The following is a 21,013-nucleotide window of genomic DNA, read 5'->3' on the forward strand; positions in this document are numbered from 1 at the left end:
AAATGCTTTGGTTTGTTTCCCGATTATTCCTCCAATTACATCTTGTTCCTCCTTTCCTTCCTCTACACAAGCAATTTTTCTCGTTTATTTGCAAGTTGTTGTTTCTATAGAAGATTGTCACTCCATCTCTTGCGCGGTCAGCCGATACTTCTACCACTTGGTGATTTGTCCCCTGCTATTTAACGACTTTTATGTCCGCCATTTTACTGATGTTGTTCTGATCTCGTCACTGTTTATTCGGTCCCATAGCGTGTTTCCTATAATTTTTCTGAGTATTCTCATTTCTGCTGTTTCCAGCATTATGTCGGGCCTGTTTTTAATGCGTACGATATTATTGGTCTTATACTATGGCCTTATAGATTCTTAAATTGATTTCACAATTAATGTGACGGTAATGCTATATGGTATTATTAAGGCATCCTGCTAATATATTTACTCTCTGTACTTGATCTCTTACGTCTTCTTTAACGTCTCCATAGCTGGAAAGTATAATTCCTAGGTACTTTATTTCCAATACTTGTTCAATGCTAACTCCATCGACTTTCAGTTTACATATTATTGGTTCTTTACTGATTACTATTGTTCTATTTTTTTGAGTTATATTCGTCACGTTAAATTATTTTGCTCTTGTATTAAATCTTTAAAATAGTCTCTGGTTATCAATATGGCATCATCTGCGTAACAGAAAATTTTAATTTTATTGTTCCCCATTCTGTATCCTCTTCTTTTATTGTCACTGTTTATGGCTTTATACATGATTATATATTTTATTTCCATTACATGTATTTGTAGGTTCCATACGTTTTCAGTTGTTTTAATATCTTGTGGGATCTTTGTATTAATAAGAGATATATTACATATGTAAGTCTTAATCTCTCAAACGTTTTCTTCAAGTCTATCAAACATAGGAATGCGGAACTATTGTATTTTAATGCTTTCTCTGTAATCTGTTTAATGACGAATATTGCATCTGTACATGACCTTCCCGTACAGAAACTTTGTTGCTCATCTGTTAAGTTTATGAGCTGATTTATTCGTTCTTGCAAAGTTTTAGTTGTAAGTTTCAGGGTAGTATTTAGGCAATCTACTGTATTTTATTGTATTTTATAATATTGTATTGACAGTTGATCCTTTATTGCCGCTCTATTGTATATTCAATTCAATTGGTATCCTATATTTACCTGCAGCTTTTCTGATCTCTAGTTTTTCAAGTGTTTTCTGTACTTTATGCTTGCTTATGTATACTTCTTTGTTTATGGTAATTTCGTATTTTTATGATTCGAACGTCATTTATTTTTACTCTGTATATAACTTCTTCAGATTTAATCCATGCTTTTTTTTGGATGACATACCATTATTCCTTTTGTTTCGGGTCTACTAGTTCCTTCACCTCCTATCTTTGACGTCTTATAAAGCGCCATATTCCTTTTTATAAACCATAAAACTCATGCTTCAGTGCTTTCGAGAAGCGTTCCCAGTGCTCGTTTTTAGTTTTAGTTCTTCCTACAAGTGCATGTGGTTCATTTCACATTCTCTTGTAATGTTCGTACGCTTGCTGTGTCTTGTTTGATATGTATTTTGCATTATCATATATATACATATATTGATATAATTCCATTATCTATGCGATTAAAAAACGGATTTTGAAACTTAAATAAGTTAATAAAAACATCAATTGTAGTTGGGTTAAATCACAGTTAGGTCTTAAAAATAACGCGCATATTGCTATGTTGGCAAAACAAGTGTTTAAAATGGTTTATCTACAAAATATCCTGTAAGGTTTTGAAATAAAATTGTACATATTAAAATAAAATATCACACAACCATTCAATGTACTCTAGTATACAAAAACAAATATTGGAATATGTCAAAACTATCTTCGATTTTGCCACACCTGTTATCTCATTCTTGCATAACATTCATTTACTCGAAATTGTGTTGTACAATGTTGCCATTGTGGTAACAAAGGTGATCTAGACTATATATTTTTTGAATGCCAGAAATATAAAACTGAAACAAATCATTTTATTCAACAGTTACATGAGCATAATATACATGATCCGTTTAATATTCTTCGTGTCTTGGTTAATAAAAATGAGAAAATTTATAATACATTATTAAAGCTTATATCAAGCACTAAAATAGTCATGTAGTTATCTTAAGTAGATCAGGTTTATCGTGCTACAGTTAAGTTTTAACCATATATCTATTGGATCCTCCTTATTGTGGCTCAGTGTTGCTTGATGTCACATAAAATAATATCCCAGTCGTTTTCATGTGTTTTTTGTTTTTAGATAAAATTATATTTAGCTTATAGTTTTAGATTTGGTTTTGTTAAGTATGTGTAAATCAATTTTGAACAAACTGATGATGTTAAAAAAAACTATAATTTAACTTCTTAATTTAAATGAAATATTTGAATTACAGAGAAATATTTCTCCTGTATTTAGAAAATTCATACGGTTAATTAAGAATTTTAAATGGTTCGATCACCTAGGTAAGCAAAACATTTTTACTTGGCGTAAAATTTTAAATAATAATTAATAAATAATAAAAACATATTGTGTTTATAAAAAATAAATTTAGTATTTTTTATAAAATAGAAAAATAAAAAAAATATATGTTTATAGAATTCAAAAAAATAATATAGAAAGATAAAACAAAGTACCTATTACTAGATATATGAAAACTATGTAGCTTTAAAACGAAAATACACTCAGGTGCAAAAAAATCGATCCATGGCTATTATTTGCTGAAAAAAGAAAAGGTTTAAGATATTAGTTTTAAATCAGGTATATATGTAAAAGTATATGTTAGATTAAAATAATTTTTAGATTCTCCAAAAAAATCATTTATTTATAGAGACATACGCCAAAACTCAAAAATAAAAAAATATTCAAAACTTTCTGAAATTAAGAAAAACATTGATAATAAATCAATATCTAGTGTTTCCCCCTCGGGCCCTTATAACAGCCTGTACACGTCTGCGAATTGAGGTAATTAACCTCTGGGTATCAAATTGATCCAATTGGTCCCATATTTCTTGAAGAGCCGCTGTAAGTTCAGCCAAGTTGTTTGGACGGGGTACTCGTGCTCGAAGACGTCTTCCCATCATATTCCATAGATGTTTTATGGGATTGAGATCGGGAGTGCAAGCTGGCCAGTTCATACGGACAATTCCCACTTCCTCTATATATTGGATTCATATTGGATTGTCGTTCATAAAAATAAAATTAGGTCCAATGAAAGGAGCAAAAGGTACCACATGCTGATCTTAAATACTTGTTATGTATCTTGCAGCAGTCATAGAACCTCTATCTACAATAACTAAATCAGTATGGGCTTTTGAACTGATACCAGCCCAAACCATAACGGAGCCCCCCGCATTCTTTCCGCAATATTACATTAAAAATATCGCTCTCCGTGTCTTCTCCAAACCCTTTCTCGGCCATCTGGTGACCTTAGACAAAATCTGGACTTATCTGAGAACAACACATTGCTCCAATCTGCATCACTCCAGTTTTCATATTCTCTTGCAAAAGCAATGCGAGCTCTGCGATGTTCTATGGATAGTATTGGAGATAGGGATGGCCTTCTGAATAATAAATTACCTTCTACAAGTCGTTGACGAACTGTCCATCTGCTTACATCCACATTTCTCACTTCGCTTAGACGATTTGCCAGTTCAACTGAAGTTAGATACCGATTTCTTAAACATGATGAGACCAGAAATCGATCATCTCTTTCGGATGTTACCCTTCTACGACCTGATCCTGGTCTTCTTGTGAAGTTGCCGGTGTCGTTAAAATACCGAACTGCTCTTTGAACCGAAGATCGACTAACACCCAACATTTCAGCTGCATAATATTGGCTTCGACCATCTTGAACTAAAGTCACCGCGCAGCATCTGTCGGAGTTAGAGACATTTAGGAAGGATAATTAAATAAAAATATAACACGTTTTGAAAATTAAATCACTACACCAGTATGGTTGTTGAATTAAAAACAACATTCAATAAATATCTACTTGCTTCAGACCATGGACGTATAAACACAGATCTGTGTTTATAAGTCGTGTTTATAAGTCCATGCTTCAGACCGTTTTTGACAAAAACCTGAAATACCAATTTATTTTAAGAAATATAAAAAGCAATATTAAAAATATTATTTTATTTCTCGTATACGAGGGTACACCTACATTTACATATGTAATTAATTGTCTCTAAAATTATACAACTTCAAATAAATAAGAAATAAGGAATGGATCGATTTTTTTGCACCTGAGTGTAGATCTCCGAAAAGTCGATCTGGATTCTTTCTCCTACTGTAAATCAAGAAAAAAAAATGCATAAAAACCATTATATACATGAAAATATATATTTTTGTAAAATAAAAGTACGGTACATAAGTAGGTAAAACGAAATGGGAAAACTAAATTCCAATATCAGATAATATACAATTGGACGTTGAAGATAAGATAGCCCTTCGAATACAATCAAAAAGTAAACAATTGATGGATTCGACCGTTACTTGATGGAAATTAATTTTATGTAGCAATAAAACACTAAAAACTTTTTTTTCAAAAATTTCCACACAAAATGTAATATAAAAACTTATGCCAGACGCATGTCAAAAATAGATCACTTGAGAAAGACACTCGGTCGAAACAGCTGTAGTGATAAGTTTTTATAATAAATTTTGTGGAAATTTTTTGTTTTATTGTTACATAAATAGTAAACCACTATTTAGGATTATTGGTTGCAGAAACCCACGCCAACGACCAATAAATATAGCCCCTTAGCTACTGATCATACACAAGAAGAAAATAAAAGTGCCGAATCCAATATCCAAAATCCAAATCTTCACCAATATTCATTCAGAATGTCGAATATATAAAACAGCTACGCGAACTGCTTGATGAAAAAAATACCGAATATATATACCATTAAATGCCTTACGGATAACCAAAATTAAACAAGTTGATTTACCTAACAACTATTTGGATATTTTAAAAGGTTTGACAGCAAAAAAATTGCAGTTTTATACATATCAGATAAAACGAGACCGTGTATTTCAAGTGTTTATCCGCAATATCTGCCCTTCGATAGAAATTAATGATATTAAAAGGGCACTCAAAGAACGAAAAAACAAAAAGAGGATAAAAAGCAACTACTACTTGTCCACGTAGAATTGGTTGCTAGTGCAAATAATAAAAACATTATTTATAAAGTCAATAAACTACTTAACTCAATAAAAGTTGAACCGCACATCCCAAAAGAGAAATTCCGCAATGGCACAGGTGTCAACTTTTCGGACACACTTATAAATATTGCAACAGAATGCCCAATGCGTACATTAAAGACACCGTTATCTCACTCAGTGGCACTTAAAAAAATAGACTACTGAACCATTCAAAAATACGCTTGCCCAAGACCCATGGTACCAAGAATAGCATTGATTCTTAGTACCATGTCCAAGTAGTTATTCCATGTATCATGCCCAAGACCTAATTAAGCGACCGAGGAGACGAGGACTAAAACGCTATAACTTCTTAGACCTTTCTATACCTGTAAATACATAAATATGTACAGACATTTTATATCTAACTATGTGTGTATTTTAACTATGCTGTTTTTTTAATATATTTGATTTAATATGTCTTCGTACAGTGTTATTTTTATATTTCAATTATTTATATATATTAGAAATTTATCTCAAATGATTTTTGTCACTGGACGGATTTCCCCTGTATTAATTACGGGATATACTTATTAATTATTGCTTTTTTATTTGTAGAAATAGATTACAATAAATAAAGGCTGTATAAAAAATAATTAATAAATAATAAAAACACATTGTGTTCATAAAAAATAAAATTATTACTTTTTTATAAAATAGAAAAATATGAAAGTTAATACAAGTTTGAGAAATATTATTTTATTTTGAATTTTCTCTTCATGAAGTAGTTAGGCACTGGATCAAAGAAACATGTATGAAATTACAGATAAGATTTTATAATTACATATTTTCTTATCTGTTAAAGATAATCCATGATTAAATACAGAATTTTCTTATCTGTTAAAGATAATCCATGATTAAATAAAGAATTCTAATCATCCATAATCCACCTTAGACATCCATTAGTTTGCCAAAGCCCTGCTTAGTCCACCAGAAGGAACATCAACTAGAAGTCATTGTTTCTATCAATTTCAAGATAAGCAAAAATGAAATAGAGGGACCAATGAAGACAAAGAGAGCAGTCCAATATTTAAAAGGAAAGATTACTTTTTCCTTCTATAAATAAGTAAAAGAAGTTGTTAATTCCCTATCCATATTAAAACAAGTAGAGAATAAGTTACACAATAATTATTACGACTTACCTAATCGACTTCTTCAGGGAAAATAGTACATGTGATGCATTCTGTGCTAAGAAATAGAATGCCCGCGCTCTTTTCCACGAACCAAACGTATCTTCGAAATTAAACAAAAGATGAATATGAATAAATTCGACCAAGAAAAAAGAGTTTAAGAATCGTCGTAAACCATCTTTCCAGAGTCGTCTTGACCAAAACAAATTATTCACCTGTTCACAATAATTGAAATGAAAATCTGTAATACATGGAGCGCATAAAAATTACTGCGTTCTGAATTTAATAAAATTTTAAAAAATTATATGTTTCTTGGATCGCTACACAGTACCTTCTACATCTTTTTTGCCTTATATATTGCAGATATGCTACAAACAAACTCAATAGAGTTCGTACGTGGCAAAAAAATTTAAGACAAATATGCTGCTCCCAAAATACCTTGCTTTATATTTTGCTTTCTCAGCTGCGAAGTATTCGTCTGTATTCTGTTCAAACAGTTCAAACGAAAAAGGTAGACACTCAGATGCATATCACCGTAAGAGTGATTGCTGGTGTATCTTAATTCACTCCCTTCCAATATCTTCCAGTATTAAACCAATCTTCCAATATTAAAATTAAAATTAATAAATCCCATTACCCATTTAAGACGAGTTGATATCCTTATAGGCGAATACAAAATGATCATTGATCACAAAACCGTAGCAGTCCAATAAGATACTGAGAATGCCAACATTACCAGACAGCATTCTATAAACCCGAATATAAAAATAGGAAAAACTACTTTACAAGCAGCATGAAATATTTTAGACACATGGTCTAAAAAATTCATTTTATGACAAAATAATAACATGCTCTGCAGGTTCTTTAACCAAGATGTTCTTCTTCTTCACATAGTCAGTGTGTTCACCTTCAACTCTGAGATTTGCTGTCTGATTTCAGTAAAGATTTCTAATTATTTCATATCTTGGTTGTTAATTGCTGTTTCTTTTAGTATTTGCACGGTACGGCATAATCCAGCACAATCCAATCTAAAGGTTGGTTATTATTTTTAATGTTAGTAATTTGTTTTTAAATACGTTTGTGTTTCCATCTATCTATCTATCTAAGTAGCCTTCTTCGGTCCATTTTTGGACCTAGACCTCCCCAATACTTTTCCATTCTTCTCTGACTGTCGCTACAATCATCCACCTAGAGCCCACGTGCTTCTTGATATCATCTGCCCATCTCATTTGGGGCCTTGCTCTGCTTCGTTTATATTCTCACGGTCTCCAACTTATAAGAATTTTGTTCCATCGGTCTTCTTTTTGTCTTATATTATGTCCGGCAAATCTCCATTTTAATTTTGCAACTTCTTATCTAACATCCCTCACTTTTGTTTTCTCTCTTATCCACTCGTTTCTCTTTTAGTCTTATGTGCAACATTTGTCTTTCCATTGCTCTTTGTGTTACTATGATTTTGTCCATGTTTGTTTTTGTAACTGTCCACGTTTGGGAACCATAAGTAAGAACAGGGAGTACGCATTGATTGTATACTTTGGTCTTAAGATGCTGTGAATATCTTTTGTTATTAAGAATGTAGCTTAGTTTGCCAAATACCGCCCATGCCAGTCTAACTCGTCTTTTTATCTCTGCTGCTTGGTTTTCTTTATTAAGTTTTATAGTTTGACCCAGATATATATAATCCTGAACTTGCTCTATTGCATCTTGGTTGATCGTCATTGTGATGTCTTCATCTGTATTTGTTATGATTTTGGTCTTGCTGTAATTCATATTAAGGCCTATCTTTCCAGCTTCTACCTCCAGTTCTTTCATCATTTCAAATAAATATTTTTTCATCGGTTATCAATGCAATGTGTTTCCATATAATAAATAAAATAAATTTTCAAAACAGAACGAACTTAAATACCCGTTTTGTTCATCGATTCACGTAAAACTTGAAATAAATCATACAAATATCTTAGAACTAGTGTATAAAAACTTTTTAAACTTAGTTGTTTAATTATTTGCTTCAAACCTTTCCTTGCGGTATTCTCGCAATCTGAGATCTAACTCCAACCCTGGCGAGCCTAACTAGGGTGGCGGCATTTGATGAGAATGTTTAGATGGGAGCTACAACCAGGGACAACTAGATTTAATTAATTTTCAAATGGAAACTAGGATTGGAAACTTACAAATATTTGAGGTAAGATTCCCCAAACCGTTAGGTCATTTGGAAATGTCACAAGTGGATTGGGTCAGCTCGTGTGGAAAATGAACCTGCAACAGGGAATTACAGAAGGATATGGATAGACAATCTAATGATAAAATAACTCTGTAATATTTTTAATACTATTTAGGAAAATTTTAAATAAAAAAAGAAGTTTTTAAGAATTATGAGTTAACAAATTCTTCATTTTTTCTCTCTTTTGCTGTTCTTACTTTAATTCAGATTAGTAATAATTACCAAAAAATTTATTTGAACAACACAAAAATTTATCTGGACTTAATAGTAAAAGTCTAAAGTGGTCCAGAATGTAGTTTATATTTGAACTGATAGTGTGATATTATTCGTAAGATATTAAAATTCATAAATAATATTAGTAATATTTTACATTGCGTTACAACGTCAACTAAATACTGTTTAATTTTTTAACGATTAATATGTGCTAAGTGTTAAACATATGTGTTTCACAATAAAGATGTAGGTACATAGAAGAATAACAAGAAATACTAAGCTCAGGTTTGTCAATGCGCTTATTTTTTCCATTGCTACAGACGCAGCTGCAACATGAACTCTTAAAAAAATCTATACGAGTAAGGTCGAAGACTTAAAAATGTGGATCTAAAGAAAAATTCTACGAGTATCCCGAACAGAACATAGAACCAAACTTTTAATTCTGAAAAAGCCACATGTAAAAGATAGGCTATTAAAAAATGGAAACCGATCATACCTATGTCGGTCACATAGCAAGAACGGGCCGAAGGTCGAAGACCAAGAGGAAGATCTCCAATACGATGTGCAGACCAAATGAAGACTCTGATGAAAAAATCCCTACATGAAGCCGTCCATATGGCACAGAGTAGCAGCTAATGAAGACAGTAAGCTAATAATATTTACAGTGTTACCACGCCCTTATATGGGCCTAAGTAATGAGGAAGAGACAATAGAAGGGTGATATTTATTATCCAGAAATATCCAGATCTATCTATGGTGGCGATAACCACATCTCTAGTGTAAGGAATAGACGTGTGTAAATTCTGCTCCATAATAATTTCAATTTTTGGTTATTGTGAGTCGATAATTTTGCTAATTTTGCGTGCAGTGTCCAATAGAAGAATATATGTGTTAATGGTAATTATAGCAAAGACATTGGAAGAGAGGTAAGTGCATAACCTCTATAAATTTAGAAAGGCGAAGGAAATTTTATTTACTCTCAACACAAAAACCTAAAAACAAAACCAGCCCAGGTAATTAACGCTAATATATTAGTTTTAAAAGCTATGTAGACGTGGGCGTTGCTACATCAAACCGTTCCAATGTAACTGAAAATTATTTTAATTGAAAATTAATTTATCCAGGAAGAAAACGTGAAAATAGATTACTACAAGCTACTGCTTGAGAGAACCATCTTCCTTCGACGTGTAGTCTACTGATGGAACAGGCGAGAAGGTGTTTAGAGCTACTATGGCTCATAGGCGATTTGTATTCTTGCTACATTGCTTGCATTTTGATGACGTAAATACTAGGGAAGAAAGAAGAACCATAGACAAACTTGCATTAATAAGAAACGTTTTTGACCAATTTAATCAGAAATGCAAACTTAATTAGGTTCCTGGACCTTACTTAACACTAGACAAGATGCTTTTTGAATTCCATTTACGTTGCGGATTCCACATGTAGATCCCAAATAAGCCAGCCGAATATGGCATGAAAGTATTTTCCTTAGTGGACGCCAAAAGTATTTACATGGTAAATATGGAAGTATACGTTAGAGCTCAGCTTCCAAGGCCATATTGCGTTAGTACTAAAACCGTTAGTGGGAAGAATATATGAGACTGTGTTTGGATCGTCTAGAAATATAACCATGGATAAGTGGTTTACAAGTTACGAAATTGTAAAACGCATGCTGGAGCAGCACAAAATTACAATTTTTGGAATAATTAAAAAAAATAAAAGGAAGACTCCAAAGGAACTTCTTGATCCCAGCAGACCACAGTACTCGTCTATGTTTTGCATTTTTCAAATTCATTACTTTGGTGTCATATATCCCAAAGAAAAAAAATTCAAGGTGCTGTTATCATCTTTTCACTATGAAGACTTGATTGATGAAGATTCTGGAGATGCCTGCAAGCCCAATATTATTACTTTTTATAACATTACAAAATCGGTCCTTGAATCAGTCGATCAAATATGTGCGGCTTATAATGTAGACAGAAACATCCGAAAATGGCCAATGGTCATTTTTTTATAATTTACTTAACATTACAGGCATAAACTCGCACGTCATAATAAATGTAATGCAAATCAAAACAACCTAATTTCGGAACGGAGATTATTTCTGAAATCAATTGGCTTAGCCTTGACAAGAGAGAACATGCTAACCAGATCAAGAGACCCTCATTTACAAAATACTATCAGAAATATCGCCATAAAATTAAGCGGAGTACATGCAGATCCAGCACCTCCGCGTTTAAATACACGAGGTCGTTGCGCCTATGTTCCAAATCGTAAAACACGATATTTTTGTGTCAAATGCCAAAAATAACTATGCTTAGCGCATGTGAAGACTGCAATGAAAATTGAAATTAGGATTAAAATTTAGTTTATTAAATGTATGAAAAGTACATTTTTGTTAACTTTTTTTTGCATTTTCTTAAAGATGTTGTTTATTTTATCATTGTGTTTAAAATGAATAAGATGTATTAAAAATTAAATAAAAAAAGATTGTACATATATCAAATAGTTTTACATTTTAATCTTGTCTTATGTATTATGTAAAAGAAAAACTGCGCCTCACAGATCCCACCCGAATGTTCATGTAATTTGCATGTACCCGATTACTCAAGGGTTAAAAAGTTCTTCAATTTGCAAGTTTCTAAATTAAAATACATAAACAATCCACCAAGATAGTTGCAAAAAAATCCTTAATTTTCCAGTAATTTATAAATGTTAATAACTCCCACTCAAAATTTTGACAGTTATTAAATTATTAAAGTGTGCTAAATTCCAAAGGGATCAACCAAATAGTTTATAAGTTATTCAATTTGTTTACCCCGGACAGTAATCGCTGTACTTGTCAAACCCTCGAAATGTTTTGTAAATTGCAATCTTCACCAGCTTTTCATTGAGCCTACTTACAACTGAGTGACAAAAAATATCAAAGTTATTATAAAAGTTTAGAAGCTAAAATTGTTTTCTAGTTTCTTTCTAATTGCTTTCAAATTGTTTTCTAATAAAAAATTTCATAAAATGTTAAAGTTTTTATAATATATCTTACAAATGAAGCCTCAAAGAATCGATTTTGATTTACAAAATACCTCTAGAATGACTGTTTGGACAAGTACAGTTGTTTAAATAATCGCTCTCCGCGATAAAAAAATTGAATAACTTATAAACTGGTCGGTCGATCTGTTCGAAATTTGGCGCACATTAATAACTCATTAGCTACAATAATTTTAAGTAATTATATTACATGTCGTTATGCAAAAAAAACAAAGTTATTAACAATAAAATTTACTACAACAATAAGGGTTTTTACAATTATCCCGATCAATTATTTATGTATTTTAATTTCGAAACTCGTATTTTAATTTCGATCAAAATAAACAAAATTTTTATGATCTACAACTTTTATTTAAACCATTTTTCTCTAGAATGTATAAAAAACATTCTATAGACAAAAAATATTTTTTTACTTTACAAGACTGTTAAAAAAACCAAACAAAGCAAAATCAGTTGAACGTCTTTTTTTTTCACGACTTTTTAGTCAGCTACCCCTCATATAGTAAAAATAAATAAAAAAAATAGATACATCTCTATATAATTTAATATAATGTAATAACTAATGTCGCTAATGACCAGGTGGTAAAAGCGGCTATTTATTTTGCGAGATATGTTCGAATGTTCTGTCTGCGTGAAACAATTTGTGTAGAAAGAAATCAAACAAAAATGAAATGTGTTATATAAATATGTATACTTATTAGTTAAATACATTTAAAATGTATTTTTCAAGGATAGTGCAAAATGCACTTTAACTTTATCTTAGAAAACATAAACTTGTGATTAAATCACCGACTTTGCATGTTGTAAATTTTTTATACCTTTTGTGTTTATAACTCCCAAAAGGCCACAATTTCTTGTTAGATTAAAAAAGTATTTTTGTACAGTTTGTAAGATTGTATGAACGTGCGGATGTATTTTTAACAAGAAAGAATCATATTTTCTCGAAACAATAAACAATAAACTTCTGAGTTCTGGAGGGAACAAATATAAAGGTAAAATATACGATCCATAAGACGTAGTATATGGTTTTTAATTATTTTTGCACCGTTAGAAAAAGGGGTCTAACAACTTTTGCAATAATATTAGTTGTTATAAGGTTTTTAAAAACTCTACATGACATAAAATTAATTTCAGGTCATCTAGAAATTTTTTTGAAGATTAAAGGTTGAAGATTTTTTTGTCGAAAAAGCGTTTGTTATTATAATGTATCGTACTGCAGTCAATTATTTAATACCATAGGTTATATCATAAGATAGACTGTGTGATGTAATGCAGTGGCGTTCCCCCAGTACGACAGAGAGAACTAACACAAAGCAATCCCTGCGTCTCCATTTTATGGGCTGGATTAATCGACCACGTAACCTTCTTATTGGTCATTTAGGTCACGTGGTGGATAAACCTGACAAATTAGAAAGAGATGCAGGGACTGGCTGGTATTGCAACGATCAGTCTATCTTATATTATGTTTCTAGTATTAATAGTGCATCTTCCATTCGTTCTGGCTTGTTCTGGTTTTAAGAGTTTACACTGATATTTGGCAATATTCATTAGATTTTGTGTAAATGCTAAAACAGATCTATTTTTATTTCAAAGGGGATATCTTCTAACGACATAGATAAACACACACCAAAATAATCGAGGGGACAAAAACAAAATGCGAGATTACAGAAGGATTTCAAATACTTTATTTCAAATATTTTTTAAAAATTTATTTATTAAAAAGTTATAAACATGTGTCCCGAATATAAAATAGACATTTTTTTCTTAGAATTATTGCAATAGGTTTAAAGAAAATTAAAAAAAACTCCAGAGTCAAAGTCAAAAAATAATAAAAAGAAAATCAAAAACTAATTTGATGTCACTCAACTCCCAACAAATTAGTCTTTAGGTTAAGTTAGTATAGTATATGATCTTCACGGTTGTTAATTACTGTCCTACATCTATAAGACAATTTTATGATCAGATGGTTAATGTCCTGCTGCGATATTATGTTCCACTCCATTGAGAGGCCCTCAAACAGTTGCTGTCTTGTATTGAACGAAATATTTTGTTGTAAAATGCATCTGTCCAATATGCCTTATACATTGTACAGGCCGTGGTAAAACCTTAATTTCCTTATCTTTAGGGAATATTTGCACGACCTTGGCAGTATCCGGACGCGAATTGTCGTGCATTAATTAAAATTGGGGACTAGCTTGTTATGCAAAGGGTACAACGATAGATAGAATAATATTGCGGTAGTCTGTTTCATTTCAAAAGCGTTCCAGACAAACGAGATTGGTTCTTTCACCAAGTGATGCCACCCTATACCATTATACTGCTGCCTTGCTATCTATGAACCTCCTGTACGGTGGCCAATCGTTCAGCATTGCCATATCATATCCAAATTCTCGTCCATTTTCTATCTGGTGCAAATCGAAATCGTAACTGATCTGTAAATAAAGTAGAGACCCACTCACTTCTAACCCAATTTGCGTGTTCTTCTGCCCACTGAAGTCGATAAGCGCGATTTCCTCTCGATAACACAGGCACTCTCATAGGTTAGCATTCGAGCATTTAACCCTATTTCAGGGCATATAAAATAAAAAATAAATAAAGAATAGTAGGAAAATCAAACTTGTCTTTCACACACAATACAAAAAATCCAAAACGCTAATAGAATAATTAAATTAGAAACTTTAAATATCTAGAACACAATAATTATTGTATAAGTACACAATAATTAATAATATTTTTCATTATATTTAGATATAGATACCTAATATTAGGCTTATGACAAAAGAAGACAGAACGAGTCTGTTGCGAGTAGCATGCGCCTACAGGACTGTATCCTTTGTGGACTATCACGGGTTGTGTTACTCTGCATGTGTTAGCAGTAGAAAAAAGACATCTCTGTGAGAAAAGAGAGCATTTGACAACAGCCATAAAAAAGAAGAAAGGGAACGATCAATGAAAAGATGGCAAGAAGAGTGGAACAACCAGGAGAATGTTGCTCAGACGACGAATATGTTGATCCCTAGCCTAAGCGACTAGGTAGATTGTCTGTTTGAGGGCGTATCTTCATAGATTCAGAAAGACAGATACAGATAAATGCCTATACTGTTGTTACACAATGCTGGAGTGTAATAGATGTACAGTGGAGAGAAACAGGAGATCGTGAAGATGACAGGAAGTAAGGAAGGATGGAAAATTGTTTACAATTACTTCCGAGCAGTTATTACAAAGAAAGAACAAAAAGAGAAACACCAACCGGGCCAATAACAGAGATAAGATCTAATTACTATTTTAACCGGAATAAGCCGCAATTGAAGGTTACAATAAGTTTATTGACGTTTAAATCTTTGATCTTGCATTGATTGTTTATACTCCAACAATTAATATAAAAAAGAATAGCGGTTGGTACCGAAGTACATCTAGACTTCATCGACCTAGAAAAGGCGTAGAATACAGTTCCAAGACTTAAATTGTGGCAAGCTTTACAACAACTCGACATTAGTCCATACCTTTTAGAAATAATCACAGAAGTATACAGGGATAACACTACTTACCCAAAAATCGAAAATAGACTATCAGAGACAATAAAAGTAACTAAAAGACTAAAACAAGTATTCAGTATGTCACCTTTACTGTTTAATTTATATATTGAGGCAGCCCTCCAAAATTGGAAAAACCACTGCCATCCACTGGAATGCGAATTCCCATAAGGGTATTCCCATTGACTCAATGACATTCCCAATGACGTACTGTTCTCTTTGAACTTTGCGGATGACCAAGTCGTCCTAGCTCAAGATTCTTATGATCTAGAATTTATGATAAAGCGTCTATACAGAGAATATGTAAAATGGGGGTTACAAGTCAACATCAAGAAAACAGAATATTTAGTTATCAATTCAAATGCAAGGTTTGAATGGTTGATAGACGAGGACGTGGAAATTATAAACAAGTGGAAAAATTTAAATATTTAGGTGCACTCATTGCTAAGAACGGCTTGGGAGAAACCGAAATTAAACACCGAATTAATCAGGGACGTGAAATTGTAGGATGTCTGAACTCCTTATGGTGGGATCGTAACATTTCCAAAAGGAACAAAAAAAGAATAGGGCAAACCATGGTTGAATTAGTTCTTTGTTATAGCTCTGAAGTATGGACAATTAATGTAGACCTGGAGAGAATATTGTTGGCAGTTAAAATGGATTATTTGAGAAAAAGTGCTAGAGCATCACGGCAGGAAAGTAAGACCAACGAATCTATAAGAAATAAAATGAATGCTACAGAAACGGTCATTGACAGACTAGAAAGAAGAGGTTCAAAATGGTTTGGACACCTATTAAGAGTGCCTGACGAACGCTGGCTCCAAAAACTTCACAAATGGAAGCCCTCTGGAAGAAGAAAAAGAGGTAGACATCGACGCTCATGGAATGAAGGAATTAGAAGAGCGATGGAATCGAGAGGTTTGGAGGAGGAGCATGCCTTGGACCGGGAGGATGGGCGGAGGAGAACGGGAATACGACGATAGCCGTCTACAAAATGTATTGTATTTACAAGTTAGATTAATGTCAAACGTCAATAAACTTATTTCAACCTTTAATTGTGGCTTATTCCCATTAAAATAGTAATTACTTTAAAATACCACAAAAAATAGCGTCAGAACAATAGATAAGATCTAGATAAGAAAAGGGAGTGTTCCAAAAATGTCGTCATCCTTACAGCGGCCACCCCACTTTCGGAGTACGGTACGTGCGACAGTCAACTGCGCACAAGTAAGAGAGGGTGGTTTTAGTTGGTAGGCAGGATAATAGATACCTGAATCTTTGGCACTGCTATCTTTAGTATTTTAAACTAAACTAAAACCCAAATTTAAGGGACCTTAAAAATGGAGGTAGCATAAAAAAATTTCAAAACGCCACTGATCCTTGTACGGTCTTTATGACGTTCAGCAACATTATCAGTTTTTTGACGCCTTAACCACAAACTATTAATGACATTTCTGTTCGTGCTGACGACTTCATCAACGTCTCTTTGACTTCTGGCAGCTTGAAGCATCCCGATGGTACACCACTGTCTACATTATTGGCAATTGCAACACTAAATAAAAATCAACATAGACATCGAGAATCAAGTACCAATAAAGAAATATCACTTTTTACCTTATAGACAAAAAACGCATATTGAAGTTTTGTTAATTTTTTTATAGCTATTCTTATTAGCATTATCGTCCAAGTTAATACAATAATCGACAAAACAACAAAAAAGATTAAAAACATAAATTTATTTTAGTATTTGCAGCTAATATTGATTATGTGTGTATGTCATTTGTGAATCCTTTCCCTTTTAATAACACTAACCTATAATTTTAAATAGGGAATATGCTATACGTGGCACATGATTAGACAGATATTTCGTTGGAGAATTCAGGCATTTATATTTTTAATATTGTTCTGAAGCTGTTTTCTTGTGGCATTTTAAAGTAATTACTATTTAAATAAATAAATTAACTCTATTGTTTTAAAAAAGTATCAGTTTGTTGAAAGTGTTAAACCTTTTAAAATCCAAACGTGGCGCTTATGTTTTGCTAGTTCAATTTATTTTCGTCATATTACACACTACATTCAAACGAAATTTGCAAGATTAATAAAAAATTGTAACGTAAATAAAATTCATTCAATTTAAAATTAATAAATTCATAATTGAAAATAGTTTACTCATGAGCTATTATGATTTCAGTAAATACTCAAAATGATATTCACTAACGTCCATACAATAATTGAATCGTTTATTTCACAAAGGGATCAAGCGATAAAACTAGACAAAATGAGTTGATATTAGTAGGGACGTAAACACAGCGTTTAGTGTGGAAAGAGACAAGTGCCAACATAGCCAGTTACTAAGGCATTAGAAACACGATAGCGTTTAGAGATGAAATGGGTCATGTCACGATGCTTGTTTTATTGTATGTCTAGCTTGCTACCTATAATAACATAGTTTCAGTGTTGCTTTCCTGTTACTGGTGCTATGACCATTGTAAGAAGTGGTGTTTAGGTTTATTTTATTTACTCTTACATTGCGTGCTTTTATAAGTCAATAAAACTATGACTGGTAGTTCGGATGAAGATCCTGCGCCTAAAAGAAGACGGGGTTTGGCAAATGCAAAAACTTATCAAAGGAATGTTATTAGGCAATCAAGAGTTAAGTGTCAGTAGTATATTTCATACTCTGGTAAGAAAGTGACACCGAAAACAAAACCAAGATCTTTCATGTATTCGGTACTTGGTACACGATATTCGGTATATGATCTTTAAGAATTAATGAAAATGTTGTAGATGATAACTGTAAATACTTTTACTTTCTTTAAAATAAGAATTTTCAGCATATGAAGCAGTGAAATATAAACCAAAACATAAATTTAAAGCACAGATTTTCGTCTGGTGTGCCATATTAGCTATGGGCATTTATTTGAGTACTGCGTTCCGAAATTAGTTGATTTTATTGATATACATTATTTTAACCATGAAATTAGCTAGTTAAAAGCTAATTCGGCCGCCGTTGTCCGAAATATAAATTTGTACGGTTAAATAAATAAATATTATAAATTAATCGTATTTTAGTGTTAGTGTTAGAATACTTTAAATAAATTAAAATAAACATTACCATATATTTAATATTCAGTTTCTGAACCCTATCTAACTTTGATGGATTTAGTGAACTTTGCAATACGTAATTCCGTATTTACACTATTTTTGTAGATATAGTCCAGTCGTCAGAGAGTTGACCTTTAAAAATCATACGAACAAGCTAAATTTTTCAGACAATATAAATTTTGGGATCCCAAAAAAGTTGCATACAAGTTTATCACTTTTACCCCCGGGCTTCCCCCTAAAATCCCCCTCGCAGGGGGTAAAAACACAAAAAAATCGATTTACCAAGAATATGTACATTGTAGAAAAAAATGTTGCAAATAAAAAATGTAACTAAGATAATTTTAAATAAAAATGTTTATAAGCATTTTTTGTGTAGAATGAACCGTTCTCTTAATGTACGTTCACACAGACTGCTATGGGACGATCAGCGATGCGATGCTTTGCTATGCGATTATAACAAATACTTGTATCTTAAGTGCCTTGTTCAAATAACGCGCGATTTAGTGCGATGCGATGCTAGTAGCGGCTAATATGCGCTTCGGTTTGGTTTTCAAGAATGTTTGATTCCATCGCCATCAGTCGCATGTATAGCGAGCGATATGGATGTGGAAAAATTAATAAACAATGTTAGAATTCATCCGGACCTATGGGATCAAGAATCAAAAAACTATCACAATAGGGACAAGGTGAATACATTATGGGTTGAGGTTGCAGAGGAGTTACAAGTAACAAATAAATATTAATTACTGTTTATTAATAATTACGTTACAACATGTGCTCTTGCTTATTTGAGGTGTTTCTAATTATTGGAAAACCATTCTGTTCGAAAATAAAGACTTTGCCAAAAAGATTAGTTTAGTTTGGATTATCAAAACCTTATTTAAACAGAACTCTGAATAATATATGAAAATGTTAACGAATGTTGTTAATAAATAATAGTTATTTTTCCAGTATCAAAATACCCAAATAATCAAGACAATGTTAAATGCTGCTAATGCTATTAATAAATAATTCCCCAAAAACACCTACGTATACAATATAATGTATACACACATTTTAAAAGTATAATTTTCTTAAAAGATTTAATATCATGTCGCAACATGACTGGCAATCTCCCATCAACTGAAGAGAGTAATGTCTGAGTGAAATGATGTATGAGAATATTTACAGCGATTTACTTAATGATAAGCATGACCACAGTTATAACAAAATAATGAAATTCTAAGTGAAGAATATACTGCAGATAATAACATATCACAGGCTGAAGTTAATACGGGAACTTCCAACTACAATACTTCATTATATAACGAAGAACTCCAGCCTAGTACGCTATCCTCTAGTAAGCGCTCCAAAAATACTAATCGAGGGCGTAAACGTAAACAAGATGATTTGGATATCGAGCGATTCATATATTTGGAAGAAAAAAAATTAGAGTTACTAGACTCTGAAACTAACTCAAAAATAATGAAGATGAAGAGTATCATTTTTTAATGAGTTTTTACCCACCTTTAAAAAGAATGAGTGAGGACACTAAAATGTGGTTCCATTAGAAGATGCAAAAATTTATAAATTATTATTATTTATAATTATATTGTTCACAACTAACAACAACAACACGAACAATCCCATACGAGTACAGTTGCAAAAATTCCGTTTGGTTCACGTACGTCATTTCACCCTATCTGATGTAAAACTATAAAAATGTGTACGTATATTAATAAAACGGTTCTCTATTATTCTTGTGTATATTTTATGCGCATTATAACAGTTGCACCATTGAGAGACTATATTGGATAGACACCCCACTTTTTATATTTCCCCATGAAATCTAATTAGTTCTAAGTAAGTTTCTAACTCTGAAGTATGATCGTGCGCGAACGGAGCTCTCTGTATTTTTTTGGTAGATTTATGAAAATATGAAAAGCACTATTTTAATATTCAAACGTACCTTAAAGTTATTGCAAGCTGTTCTTTAACGCCTATTGGTTTCCTCTAGTTTGTGTTCATTTTCTCTACGTAAGGAGGTATATCTCTCTAAAAATATTCGAATGTTTCTAACGACATCCGAAAATATTTTCGAAATTTATCAGGATGCGTAATTAGTTTAGCAAGTAAATAATAAAAGTATCCAAATGTCGTACTTTCTATATTAATTTTGTGAACCCATTTACGTTGTCTATTTAAACACTTTTTGAAAATATTGTACTTTAACAATGAATTTTTCGCTAATATATTATATTTCAGTTTTCTTTCCATCGTCACGTCCGACATAGAAAAGACTACGGTGGCGATTAGCTCAAAAGCATATCATTGTATTGAAACACCCGCAGATAATAGCCTCGCTATGTAACGCAAAGCATAGCAAAGCGTCGCATCGCTGATCGCGCCCTAGCGGTCTGTGTGAACGTACACTTAGAAACAACGCGTAAGCGACCGTGGATTTTGCATGTCATATAAGCGAGCGAAATCAATGTTCAATAAAATTTGTATCAGCTGGACGGTAAAAATTCGATATCTTTTGATCCA

The 21,013-nt window shown here is 32.2% G+C and overlaps 1 protein-coding gene across 3 annotated transcripts in view; it reads right to left on the reverse strand.

Annotated features, from left to right (window-relative positions):
• LOC140439614 (uncharacterized) overlaps positions 1 to 21,013 on the reverse strand; it is a 1,046,430-nt gene that overhangs the window by 960,084 nt on the left and 65,333 nt on the right. The gene's annotated exons all lie outside the window — the stretch shown is intronic.

Source organism: Diabrotica undecimpunctata, chromosome 4 (genome assembly GCF_040954645.1).
Source record: "Diabrotica undecimpunctata isolate CICGRU chromosome 4, icDiaUnde3, whole genome shotgun sequence".
NCBI lineage: Eukaryota > Metazoa > Arthropoda > Insecta > Coleoptera > Chrysomelidae > Diabrotica > Diabrotica undecimpunctata.